Below are 13,859 nucleotides of genomic sequence, written 5' to 3' on the forward strand. Positions count from 1 at the left end.
CTTTTGTCTGGGCATAGACCTTCCTGATGCAACACAGCAAGAACAGAGGACTACAGAGTGGCCCTGAGACTGCCAAAGGCTGGAGCAGCCAGAGCTAAATACAAAAAACTCCCGCACTGCTCTAAGCAACAGAGATGAATTGTGGCCTTCATCATCATGCCATGTTTATAGAGTGACAAACTGGAGGTCAGAGAGGTAAATAATATTTGACCACACAGGAAAGCAGCAGTAGATTATTCAGCATCTGTTCAGCTAACAGTAATGCTATGCTTTGCCACACTTTGTAATAAGAGTTGCACTGAGCCAACCTGGGTCACACGTCCCTAGGCTGGACTGTGCACAGAAGCTTTAATGGATTTTTGTTGCACTTCCTTTCTGCTTCACCTGCTCACCTTCCCCACCTACCACCATCATTTCAGCTTACGTAGAAGAGACATCCACTAAAAAATGCACATTGTAACCAAAACAGGCTGAACAAACGTCCATCAGCGTGACCCACCTCGGGAAGCTGCAGGACTGCTCTGCTGTCATTGCGCAGCACTCACTGCTGGCACGGCTGATTACAGGATGGCTTTTAACAGGGAGTACTGCCATAGTCTGTGGTCATCTCTGATGTGCTCAACTGCCTAGCTTAAGTGCTGTGGAAGTATAGCTACACAGATACATGGTCTACTTGTTGCCTTGACTCATAAAATCTTAGTCTGCAATTTAGTGCCCTCATGTCCTTCAAACACGCTCTCCTCCAGACCAAGCTGCCCACACAGTTTGCACTGTCCTTCTGTACCTCAGCCTGCAACTGCAGGCTTTATCAGCAAGGTTTATATCTTTAGAGCACTGCATTCCTAGTAGCAGGACGTGAGGATTGTTAGAAGTTATCTGCATTTTTGTCTGAGCTCTCACAATCTATAAGGGAGGAAGTGGGGTACTCTGTGTGCTTTCCTGTGCTGCCAGTTGATCCTAGACATTGCCAAAGGGCCCAGGAGGTGAAATAATAAATAGCAGCCCAGAACCCAACCAGAATAAACTAACAGAGAGCTGAGTAGAATTAAAATCTTGCAGAGAATGCTCACCATAGCACTATGACATTATTGCATCTTTGTCTGGAAATTCTTTTTCCAGCACAAAACCAGCATTGAATTTCTGAAATTCCTTGAGTTGGTGGTTGGGTTTTTTTCCCTTAGATCCTCTAGGAAGCGATCTAAAGTGACAAAGAGACATAAAGACAGAATATCCCCGAAAAGGCTTTTCACTGCATCTGAGAACGGAGGAAGCTGTAGGAGCGAGGGCAGCACGAGAAGGAAATATCTGAGTCAAAGCCACTGCAGTTTGCTTTCCCAGAGCCCCACCTCCGTGGATTCCTGCTCTGTATCTTTTGCCGATGGCCTATGGTTTATCAGACACTGAATCTACAGGTGGTCTTTCATGCGGCCCGTAATAAGTAGAGGATGAAGGAGCATATTTGACACTTGTGGTTCAACTGAGCAAAAGGTCATTACCTGAAAGCCACCGCAAAGGAGCATCACCTCCTTTAGTGTCAGTCGTGATCACTGTCCTAAACTAATGCTGTGCCTTGTACCTTAAAAGCGGCATTTGAAATAGAACAAAGCTAAATCATAAGCAAGGCACTGTTAACAGAGAGAGAAAACGCTGAAGGTTTTTGAGTCGAGTAGAAGTTTTCCATTGCCCTTTCAACCTTACGCCTCATCCAACACCGCACCTTCCGGATTGCAGTCTTACTGTTACTCAGGAACTTTGCACAGTTCAATACAGTTACATTTTTCTCCTGCAATAGTAAATCAGAACAGTCCCTTCTGGCTTCAGTACAACCTTCTTACCTGCAGAAACAAAGCAAGGGTCACTGCTCCTGCTGTAAAACTACTGGGATGCTCGTCCTCTGCTGCCACGCCTCTGGCCGGACTCCACTCATCCACCTCCCAGCACCCGATGACCTTCACTGCCCTGCAGCCACAGCAGCACGTAAGTTACTGCAGTCCTGTACACTTCAACACGATGTTACTACTTATTTTGTCTAACTTAATGTTTTCAAAGGCAATTGCAGGATACTCACCGTCACTGCTGTGGCTGGATGTACTTTTTATGACTAACTGTCCAAAACAAGAAAAGCAAAAGTATTTACAGTGCTTGTTTACTGCAGGCATGCTGAAAATTCAGGATGAAATACTACACCCTGGAGTCTTACATTTAAAGAGCTGTTTTCAAAGTGTTCTGCAATAAGTTACAATGCTGAAGTAATTGACTTGGGATAAGGGATGTTCATAACAGCTTTTCTTGGAGTGTCTATTTATTTATTTCTAAAATTTGTCATTGTCTTTCCAAACTGAAGACACATTTTCAATAGGAGGACACTGAACCATAAGGAGACAGCGCTTGTGGAGTGGACTAAATCTTCATGTCGCTAACAGGTTTTTAAAAGTTTTACCTTTTGTAAATATGGCCATTGTCGTTTACACTAGTTATCCTGCTTCATGCCAGCAAACAGTGATTTCTCTACTCTAGTTATCTCGTCAACTCCACCCTCACTGTAATTGATCTGCTAGGGACAGTGGCAGGACAATGAGGCACTTGGAAAGAACAACAAATCACAGTGCCTCTTTGTACACAAATAAATAAATGAAACATAACATCAGCTGTGCCTCATTTTTGGGGCTGTTTCATCAGTGGCAGTAAAACAACAGCGCTTTAAGATACCTTGCAAGTAGCCATAAAACAAGGATTATAACCTGCCTTGGGGTTATGGCTGTACAGAGAGAGACAGCTTTCGGTGGGACTTGAACCACCTCCTCCACTGCCATCACTGGTATCTATAAGATTAAAAGCTGGAAGTTTTCCCCCTCACTAACAGTTAAAATAATGATATAACTATAGGCTCTTTCCTTTTTCAAAAGTCATTGTGCAGTAATATACACTGAAATGCTTCCTGCGTCTCCACGTTAAGTTAATTGACATCATTTTTCATATTGAGCAAAACCAGTAAAACCTCTAGAGAGAACAGGTGCCCCAATTAACAGATATTCGGTCTTTTGTATATTAGATTGCCAAAAAGAACGAGATCAGAGATACTTAATTCATAAAAGGATGATAGCGAACATGACAGAGTCCACCAATAAAGCAAAGTAGAAACAATACATCGTAGTAATTAGAATAACCCTTGTTGCTAGACTGTAAGTCTAAAGGAAAGATTTAAACTTTCTGGTGCAATAAAATTCATGTGTTCAGGCTTTAGCTAGTAGCTCCATTGTGTAAGAACTAGACCAGTGCTGGAAAGCCTAGCCACGGTGCCTAACAAGTTTTGCCATTGCTACTAATGGTAAAAAACATTAATTTGAAGACGGCTTGCTTTTGGATCCTGCATAAAGAAGCTGAAACAATAATGGCTCTGGAGAGTAATCTTTTCTTTGAGCTGAACAAAAGTCCTACATGCTCAGTGCTGCCAAAGGCTCAGTGCAGCTGCTCACCACCACGCTGGCAGAGCTGACTGCAGGATTTGGACCTATGCATACCCATCACGCTGCATTCTCTTGCATTTTTACCTCCATTATTAGACCACAAAGCACCCTCGTCTCACTCTGTTTTGGTGGTAGGGACAGCAAATACAACAGTAGAAATACAGAATTAGTCAGAGGATTCCGTTCAAAACCATGCTGGGGGCAGGGCTGGTTAGAGACTCAGCCTCCTGGCCAGCACAGCGCCCAGAGAGCCAGGCTGCAGAGGCTCCTCGTGCCAGGACCTCACGCAGGCACAGGCTGGAAGCTGAGCCCTCCAAGGCCTCAGCCAGCGAAGGGCCATGACAAACTTACTTCTAACTGCAATCGCCTGTCATCACTTACACAACCTGGGGGCTGCAGTGCTTTCTTGCACTCTCAATTTCTCTTCCTTGGTACTGTGTACTCTTTTATTCAGCAAATGAGCACTGAGTACATGAAGCTAATGAAAACGTGTGCTGTATTCAGCTCTGGCTTCCAGGGTTGACTGGACGCAATGCAAGACTTACTTTCCTCATGCAGCAGTCCTCTTGCTGCTGCATCTCCTCGTTGTCTTTGCCCTGCTTAGAGGGAATAAGGGACAGAAAGGCAGTATGTGCATTAAACGTCATGCAACTCACATATAACAAAGAGAAAAACATAAAAGGACTACCTAGTGTCCAAATCAAACTATTAAAAATGTCCATGTATATAAACACACACATATATATTATATATATACACATATACAAATATAGAAGCTAAGGGGAGGAGTTTCATTGTCCTCTCCCACAAAAGAACAGTCCACTTTTTAAATTTGTTATTAAGAAGTGAATACTCATTAAAAAGTTCAGTTCATTGGGAAAAAAAAAACGTAGTACAATGCAATTAAACCTACTACAGACTAATTAATATGGGAATTGGGGTGGTTCAAATATCAATTAAAGGGATGGAAGTGGGGACAGTAGGCAGCACAAAGTTACACGTGTCACCTTCATCAGCCCAACAGATGGATTTTCTGCTACCTTCAGGTTTTGCTGAGGGCACTATTTTGTTGTTTGGAGTTTCAAAGGAAATCTGGAAAAAAAAACATTTTCTAATATGGGTCTTCACAAAATCTGGAAAAATACTCTTTCAAAGGAAATAGCAACAGGACTACATTTAAACGTTATTTATCCCCATAACAAATTTAGTTGTCACTTGGTTTCTGGAGACCCCACTCTTGGCTCTCTGCACCTTTCCTTTAAGCAAACAAGTTTGAAACACCCTAAAGACCAGAAAGCATAATAGAGAATTCTCAGGATGCTCAGGCTCCCCAGTCATGTAGTATTTTTTTCCTATGGGACATCCCACTTAGTTGGTTCTTACCAAAGGCTGTTGATTCAAGAACTGTTCTAACAAGCTGTCCAATTTCTTGCAAGTCAGAGACATTTAGCAGTTATACACCAGACTTTCATGAAATGTATCTTGTTACCTTTCTCATAATAGAGATGAAAAGATGCCAAATCTCTAAGGAAACACTGTTCAAGAAGCATGATAATACTTTTGTTTTTAAATTTTACTTCTTTTTAACTCAGAAGCTGCCCTTTTTAGAAGAAGGAAGTTACATGAGTCAAGACTTGACATTTACTTCTGATACAACAGCATCACAAAAGACAATTAATTAGCAGAGGGTCCTGTTCAAGAGATGCACTAAAAATGGTTGTTCATACCAAAATTGAAGATGATCTTTGGACTAAAAGCCAAAATAAGGTTTGATGATGCTGTTTGTTAGCCATGAACCACGTGCCTAGAGATTTGGGTCCTGTCGATGGGAACTTTATAAGCCAGCCTACTCTGATTTCTGCCCTTTGGAGGTCAGTCATTCATTACATAACACAACTTTACTGCCCCAAGCTGAAGTAAAACACATGTCTAACACTTTCTTGTTATGTGACTGACCTAAGATCTTGGAAGCCCGATTGGCTGATTATTGCTTTACACTTTATACATCATTGATATAACTCTTGTATTTACACCAAAGCGTGAGACTATAAATCAGATCAGTTTTAATTTGCTTGCATTTTCCTCCCAGTCTGCAGAACTGTAAATTACCCTGCAGGATGACACACACAGATCTGACTGCAGATCATTGCGTTATATAGCTGTGTTATGAAACAAGACTCATTCACGGATCCTCATTCATTTTAGAGAGATGTCACTGGCCTAACACAATGGGCTCCTTTCAAGCCCTCCCTTCTGTTTCATTCTGTTATTTCTCTGTTAATAAATAAATAAAATCCCCATTGGTTTATGGCTGCAGGAGATGAAAGAACTCTTTTTTTCGTGTCAACATTGTGTAGTGCTGATGGAGTCTGGCAACAGTCGAGAGCTGGCTCAGACTTCTCTTCTGTTTTCCTTATTAGCATTTTGCTTGGCTGTCCCTGCCAAAGTCTCCTGGACATTTCTGAACTCTGTGAATTGTTGCAAATATTGCAACGTCCAAGTGTGAAATTAACTGCATGGAAACTCCTGGGATCCTGTTAACGGTGTATTAACAATAACCTCAAGTTCACAGCAAACTACAGGCACCTGTTCAATAGGGAACATGTTCTTAAATTGACACTCAATTATCACCGCATATTTTAGCATTGTTTTTGCACCTTATCTGAGACCTACCATGAGCACTGAGAGCCTGTTTACTAATTTAAAATCAGTCTTTACGAACCAGAACAAAAGGAGAATAATACTAGAAATATATATATGTATATATAAAAAAAGGTGTTTAAAAAGGACTCTAAACAAAAAGATATTTGTGGCAACTATGGCTTACTTGCCTGTGATTTCAGATGCCAGGTGCTTAATTTCAATAATTACCTCTAAGGTATTTTAATCATGTAGGAAAGATTTGATTTTTTTTAATTAAAAAAAAAAATGAGAAACTAACAAAATTCAGCTCTGCAAAGGAAATGGTAAATAGCCCTCAAAATACATTTCTGCTAACAGTGGAGCACCTTAAACATTTAATAATTACAGTCAATATTTTCAGAGTGGGAAGCTAAAACTTGATATCTGGAAGTAATTCAGAAAGCGTTACATGTTTTAAATCAATTCCTACATTATGAAGAAATATGTATTACCAATAGCCCGCTATAAAATTAATCCACATCTATATTCAGTCAGCAGCCCAAGAATGATGTACAGCCTTAAAAAAAGAAAGGTGCTCCTGAGCAGGAGGAGGAAACCCAGCGGCCTCCCCATGCCGGTGCCACGCGGGCAGCCTGGAGCCCGCCAATGAATGACTCCCAGGAGACCTGCGGTGTTCTGAGACGGCGGAGCTGTCTGGATAGCAAACTGTTTATTAACATCGGAGTAAATCAATCAGCTAGGCTTGTTCATTCATTATAGTCCACGGGTCTGTCACTAGTGCAAGCCTTATCTAGCTGCAGCTCGGTTTTTTCTTCCTGCCCACTTGATAGCTTTGTCACCCAAACTTATCTGGTGCTTTCAGAGCTCATTTATACTTTGGATTCCTCCAGCCTGATCTAAACCGCCCCTGAGTAACAGTTATTGATCGATATATATTAACCATGGACTTACTCCTGAATATTTAACTACTTTGATGGTAGGCTGGTGCATTTTCATTTTATGATTACGCTAGACAAATTTAGCTTCTGAATTGAATCCAGTTTTAAGATGTACGTGTCTTTCTGATCGCAGACAGCTCAACTCAGTCTTGAATCCCACCCCTTCGCATCCCTCAGGACTGGGACACAAAATTATTTCATGTAATGAGCATTGCTAAGAATGGGGAGGTGAGAATTTGCCAGCACGTGACTGACTGAATAATATTAAATACCTGATAACTGCATTACTGGCTCTTGTATGCTGTACACAATAGTCTGGTTCTGAAAATAATTTTACATTTATACAAGCTGCTCAGATAACAGCTGGGAAGAAGATACACCATATATATATTTTTATATATATATGTAATATATATATATACGTAAGTGATGCTCAACTAATTCTTTCCCACTCTCTTGCTACCACTTTAAAGCCATGTTCTCCCCTGAATGTGCATTCAGACAAGTCATACTGACACCAGCACCCAATTTATGAACGGAAAATGTGTTTGCATTACTGCTAATTACCATTCGCTGTCATCGTTTCCTGCCTTAAATAACCACTATCATCCCTGCCCTGCTGCATGCTTGATCTCTTTCTTCCATTACTCATTTTTTAACTTCTGTCTCCATCCCATTTCCAGGTTATGACTTTGTAGGACCAAGTTATTATTTTTCAGCCAATGATCCAATTTAGGCATGAAGTAAAATATCCTCAAACTCATTTACTATTGTTTCCATTTCAAATAGCTTAATCTGCCACTTCTAGATGGTGTTTCCTAACGGTACATCTCATTTTCTCTTTTCCCCTTAGTTCTTTGCACTTTTAATCTAACAATGAATGAGACTGATTGAATGGTTGACCTGTGTATGAAACAATCCCAAATGGAAAAGCGCTTAATGGCGGTTAAATATTATACGCTGTTGCACATACTACCTGAGGAAGGAGCATGACTAACAGAGCAGTCAGAGCCCCTAGAAAATGCCTTTCTGGGAAGAACTGTGCAGATTTACTGACATATTTTGTCACGCCTGAGCTTGTCCAACCATTGCTCACACAAAGGGTTCAGGTTGTGCGTATAAATTCTCCAGGTACCTATGTGTCCTGCAGAACAGAAGGGAGGAAAGGTCTATAGAGAAAAGTAATAATTTTTGTTAGTCTGTATGATGTAACTGGGAAAACAGACAAGCTTTTGAATGCTAAGACCTCTGCTAAAGATCAGTGAATAATGATTTTCTTGTGTGTTCGAAAGCGTATCTGTAATTCCTCACCTGTCTCAGCTGGTCAGATAAAAACCTTATGAACCTTCCATGTCTCATACCCTTCCATCATCAATGTACAAAGGTAGCTATCTGAGAAACACACTTCTCTTTGGGTCTGCTTGTGGCAAACTAGAAAGGAACTCAAGGAAATTAAACAGCTCCTACTCATGCATCATCTCTCCCTATGAAATTTTCAACTCATTCCTGCAGAATTGAACAGCTCTGGCAAGTCACATCTCTCCCAGAATTCCCAGAAATGGCTGATAAGGGCACACTGCTGTGAGATGACAAACAACAGGTGCTAGAGGCTATAGTGTCCCAGGAAGAGAAATAAAATGTTTAATTTCTTACTTTGAAAGGACCCTTTCCTTCAGCTGTTGGGTATCTGGTATACTGCTCAATCCAGCGGTAGGGTCTGAGGACACCTGCAGTTGAAGGATGAAGGCCTTCCATGCATGTCTAAAGAAAACCATCTGTGCTTGAAGAATTTAAGCCTAGAAAGAGGTGGCAGCTACAGACTGAGGCCACTGAGAAGCATCTTGGTCTTCAACATAAGCTTGGACTCATGCACAGAATTGCTGAGAAAATGTGACATTGGTTTCTGTGGACCTGCACAAAACTATGTAGAATTATTCCCTACAGAACTCTATTTTTAAGTGCAAATGACACTCAGTTTGAGGTAATAACTACCAGGAACAGGCTTATCATCTTCTCCTTGCTGTTCTTCATCACAGAGCTGCCACCACGCTTCCCTGTGTGCCTCACCAAGTCTAGAGTTTTGATTTGCACTTATTTGATCAAAGTTGTCAAACCAGGGTAGAGAAGTACAGCACTTAAAGTGAGAAATACTGGGAGGAGCAACAAGGATCCAATGTAAATTCTACTCTGCACATTCACATGCTAGTTTAAATTGGGAAAAAGGCCATAACCCTATCCTCAAGGGTTCCATAGGGAATGAAGTTGGGTTGCAGGTAGAATTTAATTACCACACAACTTTAAGTAGTTACTGCTTGAAAGGCAGGTGACAGAACTGAAGTTCCAAGCTTATACTAAAAGGAAAACTAAAAAAAAAAAAAAAAGAAAGACTATAGTAATGGCTGTAAAGTGCATACACTAAGCAGCAAAAGTCTTTTGTTGTATGTAGTTACTACAATTTAGCTTGTGTCATTACTTGAATGTAGACACTGTAGCTGTTCTGCTGCAGCCTTGGCTTTTCTAATTTAAATACCTTTGTTGGAACTTTAATTTGTTGGGGAAAATTAGAATATTCACAAAATACACAGTATTCTGATTGAATTGATAACAAAGCTTTCCAAGTTCTAATCATATTCAGCATTTGTGTTCTTTTGCTTTAAGTGTAGAAACATAATGAAATAATCCCATAACAAAGCTTGATGAAAGTGGCAATTAAAAAGGAATCGATCTGATACATCCTGTTCTTCAAATTACTATGCTCTGTAAAATGTAAAACCCCATCTCCTTTGTGAAAGCTTTCGTTTCCTATCTTGATTAGGCAAATATTGAAAACAATAAACATTTTTCTCGAAAGCGAGCCTTTAATATGGACTAGAAGAAGTGTACTATGGATATTACATTTTCCACAGAAGACTGGCTTTCGCATTAGTGTTTGCTATTAGCACGTTTCGTGGCACTCCATCATACTGTCTTTCACTCAAATCCTACATTTGTTGGAGCAGATGGAAAGTTAGTTTAAATTAATTGAAAGCATGCTGTGCACAGCTTGTGATACCAAGAACACGCAAAGAAGAAAGGAAGATACATCAATTTCCTTTCTAAGATACCTATCACTGGAAGAAGAGATCTCTTAAGAAAGAAAAAAAGCATAATATCTTAATGGTTGGGTTTTTTTCCCTTTTTTTTTTTTTTAGATAAAAGTTATTTTTCTTTTACGTTAACAAGAGAAGGAGGTAGTGAAATTGGCTGGATACACACTGTTGGAAAAATAAATTCTGGGATGTATCATAATAAAAGGGCATACAAAGTTGGTTCTTACTTACTGTTTTGTTTCTGTAGTCTGTCTGCAGTTCTCAGTGACGTTGGCAAGTTTGAAGACTGATTGCCTCCTCATCTATTTTAGTAAATATTTATTCCTACACCTAGATCCTCAGCTTTTCTTCTGTCATCGCTGAAAATTCAGTTCTTCTCTGCTTTCTAAACCAACAGTCAATTGCAATTAAAGCCTGTATTAGTTGCTTACCTAAAAGTGCAATGAGCAAACTCACTGCTTCTTCACAGTGATCACCATGTGGCCACCTTTGCAGTTAAAATCAGCTTCAGAAGAATCACAATAGAAACCACGTAACAAACAGTGGCCCTCTTGTACTGACCAAACAGTCATCCTCTTTTTGGTTTTGTTCTTTTTAAACAAAATATTCCAAGTATTTGTTTCACAGTGGCCTGAAAAACGAAAGTAGGAAGGAGCTGGTATTGAGAAGGGAGATGTTTCTAAGATGGCTGGAATCTGTTCTGTATGCTTGCTCTTTTCTGCTAGGAAGGTTGCAGTGGGGAGGATGGGAGGAAAGCTTCATGCTTACATTTGCCTCATCCGAGCCAAGGTGAGACCCCCAGGCAAGAATGGGAGTTGTTATTTCTTGTAAAGTGACTGGAAGTGCAGAAATCAATGAGGAAATGTAGAGTCTGGAATACAAGGTAGGAAAAACAGGCAGAAAACAAGAAACCTGCAACACCAGTCTGTTGGTCTTGGTATGGAACAGAGGCAGAGTCAAGGACAGGGGTGATAGAAAGAAGTGACCACCAATCCCACAGGCACTTGAAGCAGAACATGCTGTAAACAAGGAACACACTGCAATCTGTTGGTCTGGGAGAGACCTCAAGGGTCTTGCATGGAGCGAGCGGAAAGGTGAGATATCTGTCATCTGAATATGCTTTGAAGTTTTCTGTTTCAACTGTTGCTGTTACAGTCTGCATTTCCTCTTTCCCCATTTGGACTCCAAATATTCCATGTGAGTTATTGCAGGCCTTATTTCTGCTAGCCACTGAACACGTTTGATCGTCTCCACTCCCTCTAGATCAAATGCAACTCCAGTAATGGCAAATGAAAAAATGCAGAACTTTCCCAGTCCTACCTCTCTGGCTTCACCTTCCCTCTTTCCTTCAGATATGGCCGATATTGCAGCTGAGCCCATCTTCTTTTTTTGTGGATCCTTCAGGAACATTTGCTTCTTGTATTAGATATCCCTGAAATACAACTGTGCTCTTGTAAGAGATGACACATTTTTTCATCTCATTGCGTATTTCTTCCACAATTAACTCCATATCCCCTCACTCTGCCCCAGCATTTTATTTAAATTCCTTCTCTATTATCTTTACTTGCTTTCACTTTTGTCTTTCAGACCACAGTAACTGCAGAATATTTCTTCCCTTTATTTTTTCTGTATGGTGCAGATGCTTTATGACCACCCAAACCAGCAGCTCTCCCTGAGTTCTTAAAAGGCCTTATCTCAAAATGGAGATCAGCTCTTTCCTTGTCCTATTTAATTCACAGCAAAATCATGCTTCTGTGTGCCATGCTCCTTGATTCACAACCAAGGATGCACAAGCATAATGCAAGGGAAGATTTGGCTCTGATACTGTACCTTCTCTCTTGAGCACATGGCAGATGTCTCAGTTCCTATTAACAAGGCTCTTTGGAAATTAAGAGGATTGTATAGGTAATCATTGTTTGATTAATAATTTACAATACCAACAGGACAGAAATTAAAATCGGAGAATGACAATCTCAAAGCAGCTGCAGGCCTGTCAAATATGTAAATTTTTTACCCTTTTTCCTCTGCTGGGGCACTGCTTAACCCCGTGCTGAGTTGTCTTTCTAGAGCAAAGCCCCTACAACATTCATGAATAATTAGGCAGTCATAAAGAAACAAGGAATGAGTGAGAATTAACTTCTCGCCTCCTAGTGTCACTTGAAGATTAATTTGCCTAAAAACTAATTAGCTGACTTTCTACCAGCAGAGAACCCAAAATGAAATCAGAAAAAAAAAAGAACCAAGGACCCACCTAAAAATTCACGGATTTGTAAACAAACAAGCGTAATGCTTCTGGGAAAAAGATAGATTAAATCCTCATGAGCTGTTATGTTGTTTTTTATAAGAAGTAAATGAAACCATGATGCAGCCAAGATGAAATCTTTTAGCCCTTTCACTGACATCTGCAAGTAAAGTAAACATCATTACATGAAACTTCTCTTTCTGCAGATAAAAGTATAATCTGGTTTTAAGATTACAGGGGTTTAGATTGCTACAGGCATGTAGAGCTATTTCACCGAGTCTGCAACTTAATGTCAGCCACAGCTTAATAGCAGGCAAGTCATTAGTTAGTGCTAGTTATTAAGAGGAGTAAGTGAAGTAAGTCAGCAGTTGTGCCACTGAAGCCAATGATGTAATTAGCACCTTAGTTTGCAGGCGATTCTTTCCCCATTAGGAGAAGAAAATTAGGCAAGAGGGAAGTTTCCTGCATAAAAGGATTCATTCCTAAGGCTATGAACTAGTGCTGGGCACAAATGCCAAATTTGCTGAAAGTTGAGAGGAAAAGAGGATGAGCAGAATCCAGAACATTAATTACGAGAGTAAGAGTTTTATGGCTCTCTGAGCTTTTAATAGTTATTGGAGCATAAACCGAAACTAACATACTGACACAGATTCTAGTTAGGGGCTGTAGAATGGTTCTGACATTACTCAAATCTTACCCGGGATACTCCAAGGTAAGCTGAAGCTGAAGAAACTGGTTCTCCAAACACGAACCACTTTGAGGAAGCCAAGGGAACACAGGAGGCCCTTTTTAAGCAAAAAGTTCAGCATTTCAGTATTTCTCATTTTTCCAGTGAACTCTTCGAAGTCATCCTCATGAAATTATATAAAACCCTACAAAGCAGACTAATCAGCTGCATGAAAATATCATGGTGAGGTTCAGCATTAACTGAGAATATTGAGAATAAAACGAAACAAAAAAACACAAAACAGAGGAAGAGCAAAGGTTTTGAATATAAATTCGTCTTGCCAGATCTTTCTATATACAAAGCCCCTACAGTAACACTTCTACACTGAATCAAATAACTGCTATCAACCATCCACAAGAAAGGAAATTCAGTCTTTGAACAGCTCAAAAAGACGGCGAATCTGGAGTTTCCCTATGTACGGTGTTCACCTTATGGCTAAAGATTTTTATTTTGTTTCAAATTTCCCAGTGTTGCTTAATTACCAGGCAGGTCTTGTTATATCTTCTGTTTGTAAAAACACCTTTATGAACATGACATGCTTTTCCCCACTAAATTATTTCTATGAGGTAGTAAGTCTCCGTTGCCAGTTTTCTTTACATGCTACTTGTCACCCTTAGTTCTTTCCATCACCTTAAGATCTCCTTCCCCCGGTTTCTGAGCAGCAATAGCTCCCTGGCCAACTCCCCCAGTTTTATTGGGAGCATGAGGACATTTGGGATGGGAAATCCCTTTGGTCACCTCGCTGTCCTGGAT

At 40.3% G+C, this 13,859-nt stretch overlaps 1 long non-coding RNA gene across 3 annotated transcripts in view; it reads right to left on the reverse strand.

The window, feature by feature from the left end:
* The window catches only part of LOC110404367, a 35,292-nt gene extending 29,112 nt beyond the window's left edge, over positions 1–6,180 (reverse strand). The window contains exons 1-3 of one of the 3 annotated variants that reach the window (XR_002442186.1): positions 4,475–6,180; positions 4,013–4,063; positions 1,836–1,959 (exon numbers count right to left, since the gene is read on the reverse strand). This is a non-coding gene — a long non-coding RNA (uncharacterized LOC110404367). Of the gene's footprint in view, positions 1–1,835; positions 1,960–4,012; positions 4,455–4,474 lie in introns of those variants that run through there. The other 2 variants (XR_002442187.1, XR_002442185.1) reach the window with 2 other exon arrangements.

The sequence above is a fragment of the Numida meleagris genome, chromosome 10 (assembly GCF_002078875.1).
Source record: "Numida meleagris isolate 19003 breed g44 Domestic line chromosome 10, NumMel1.0, whole genome shotgun sequence".
Classification (NCBI taxonomy): Eukaryota; Metazoa; Chordata; class Aves; order Galliformes; family Numididae; genus Numida; species Numida meleagris.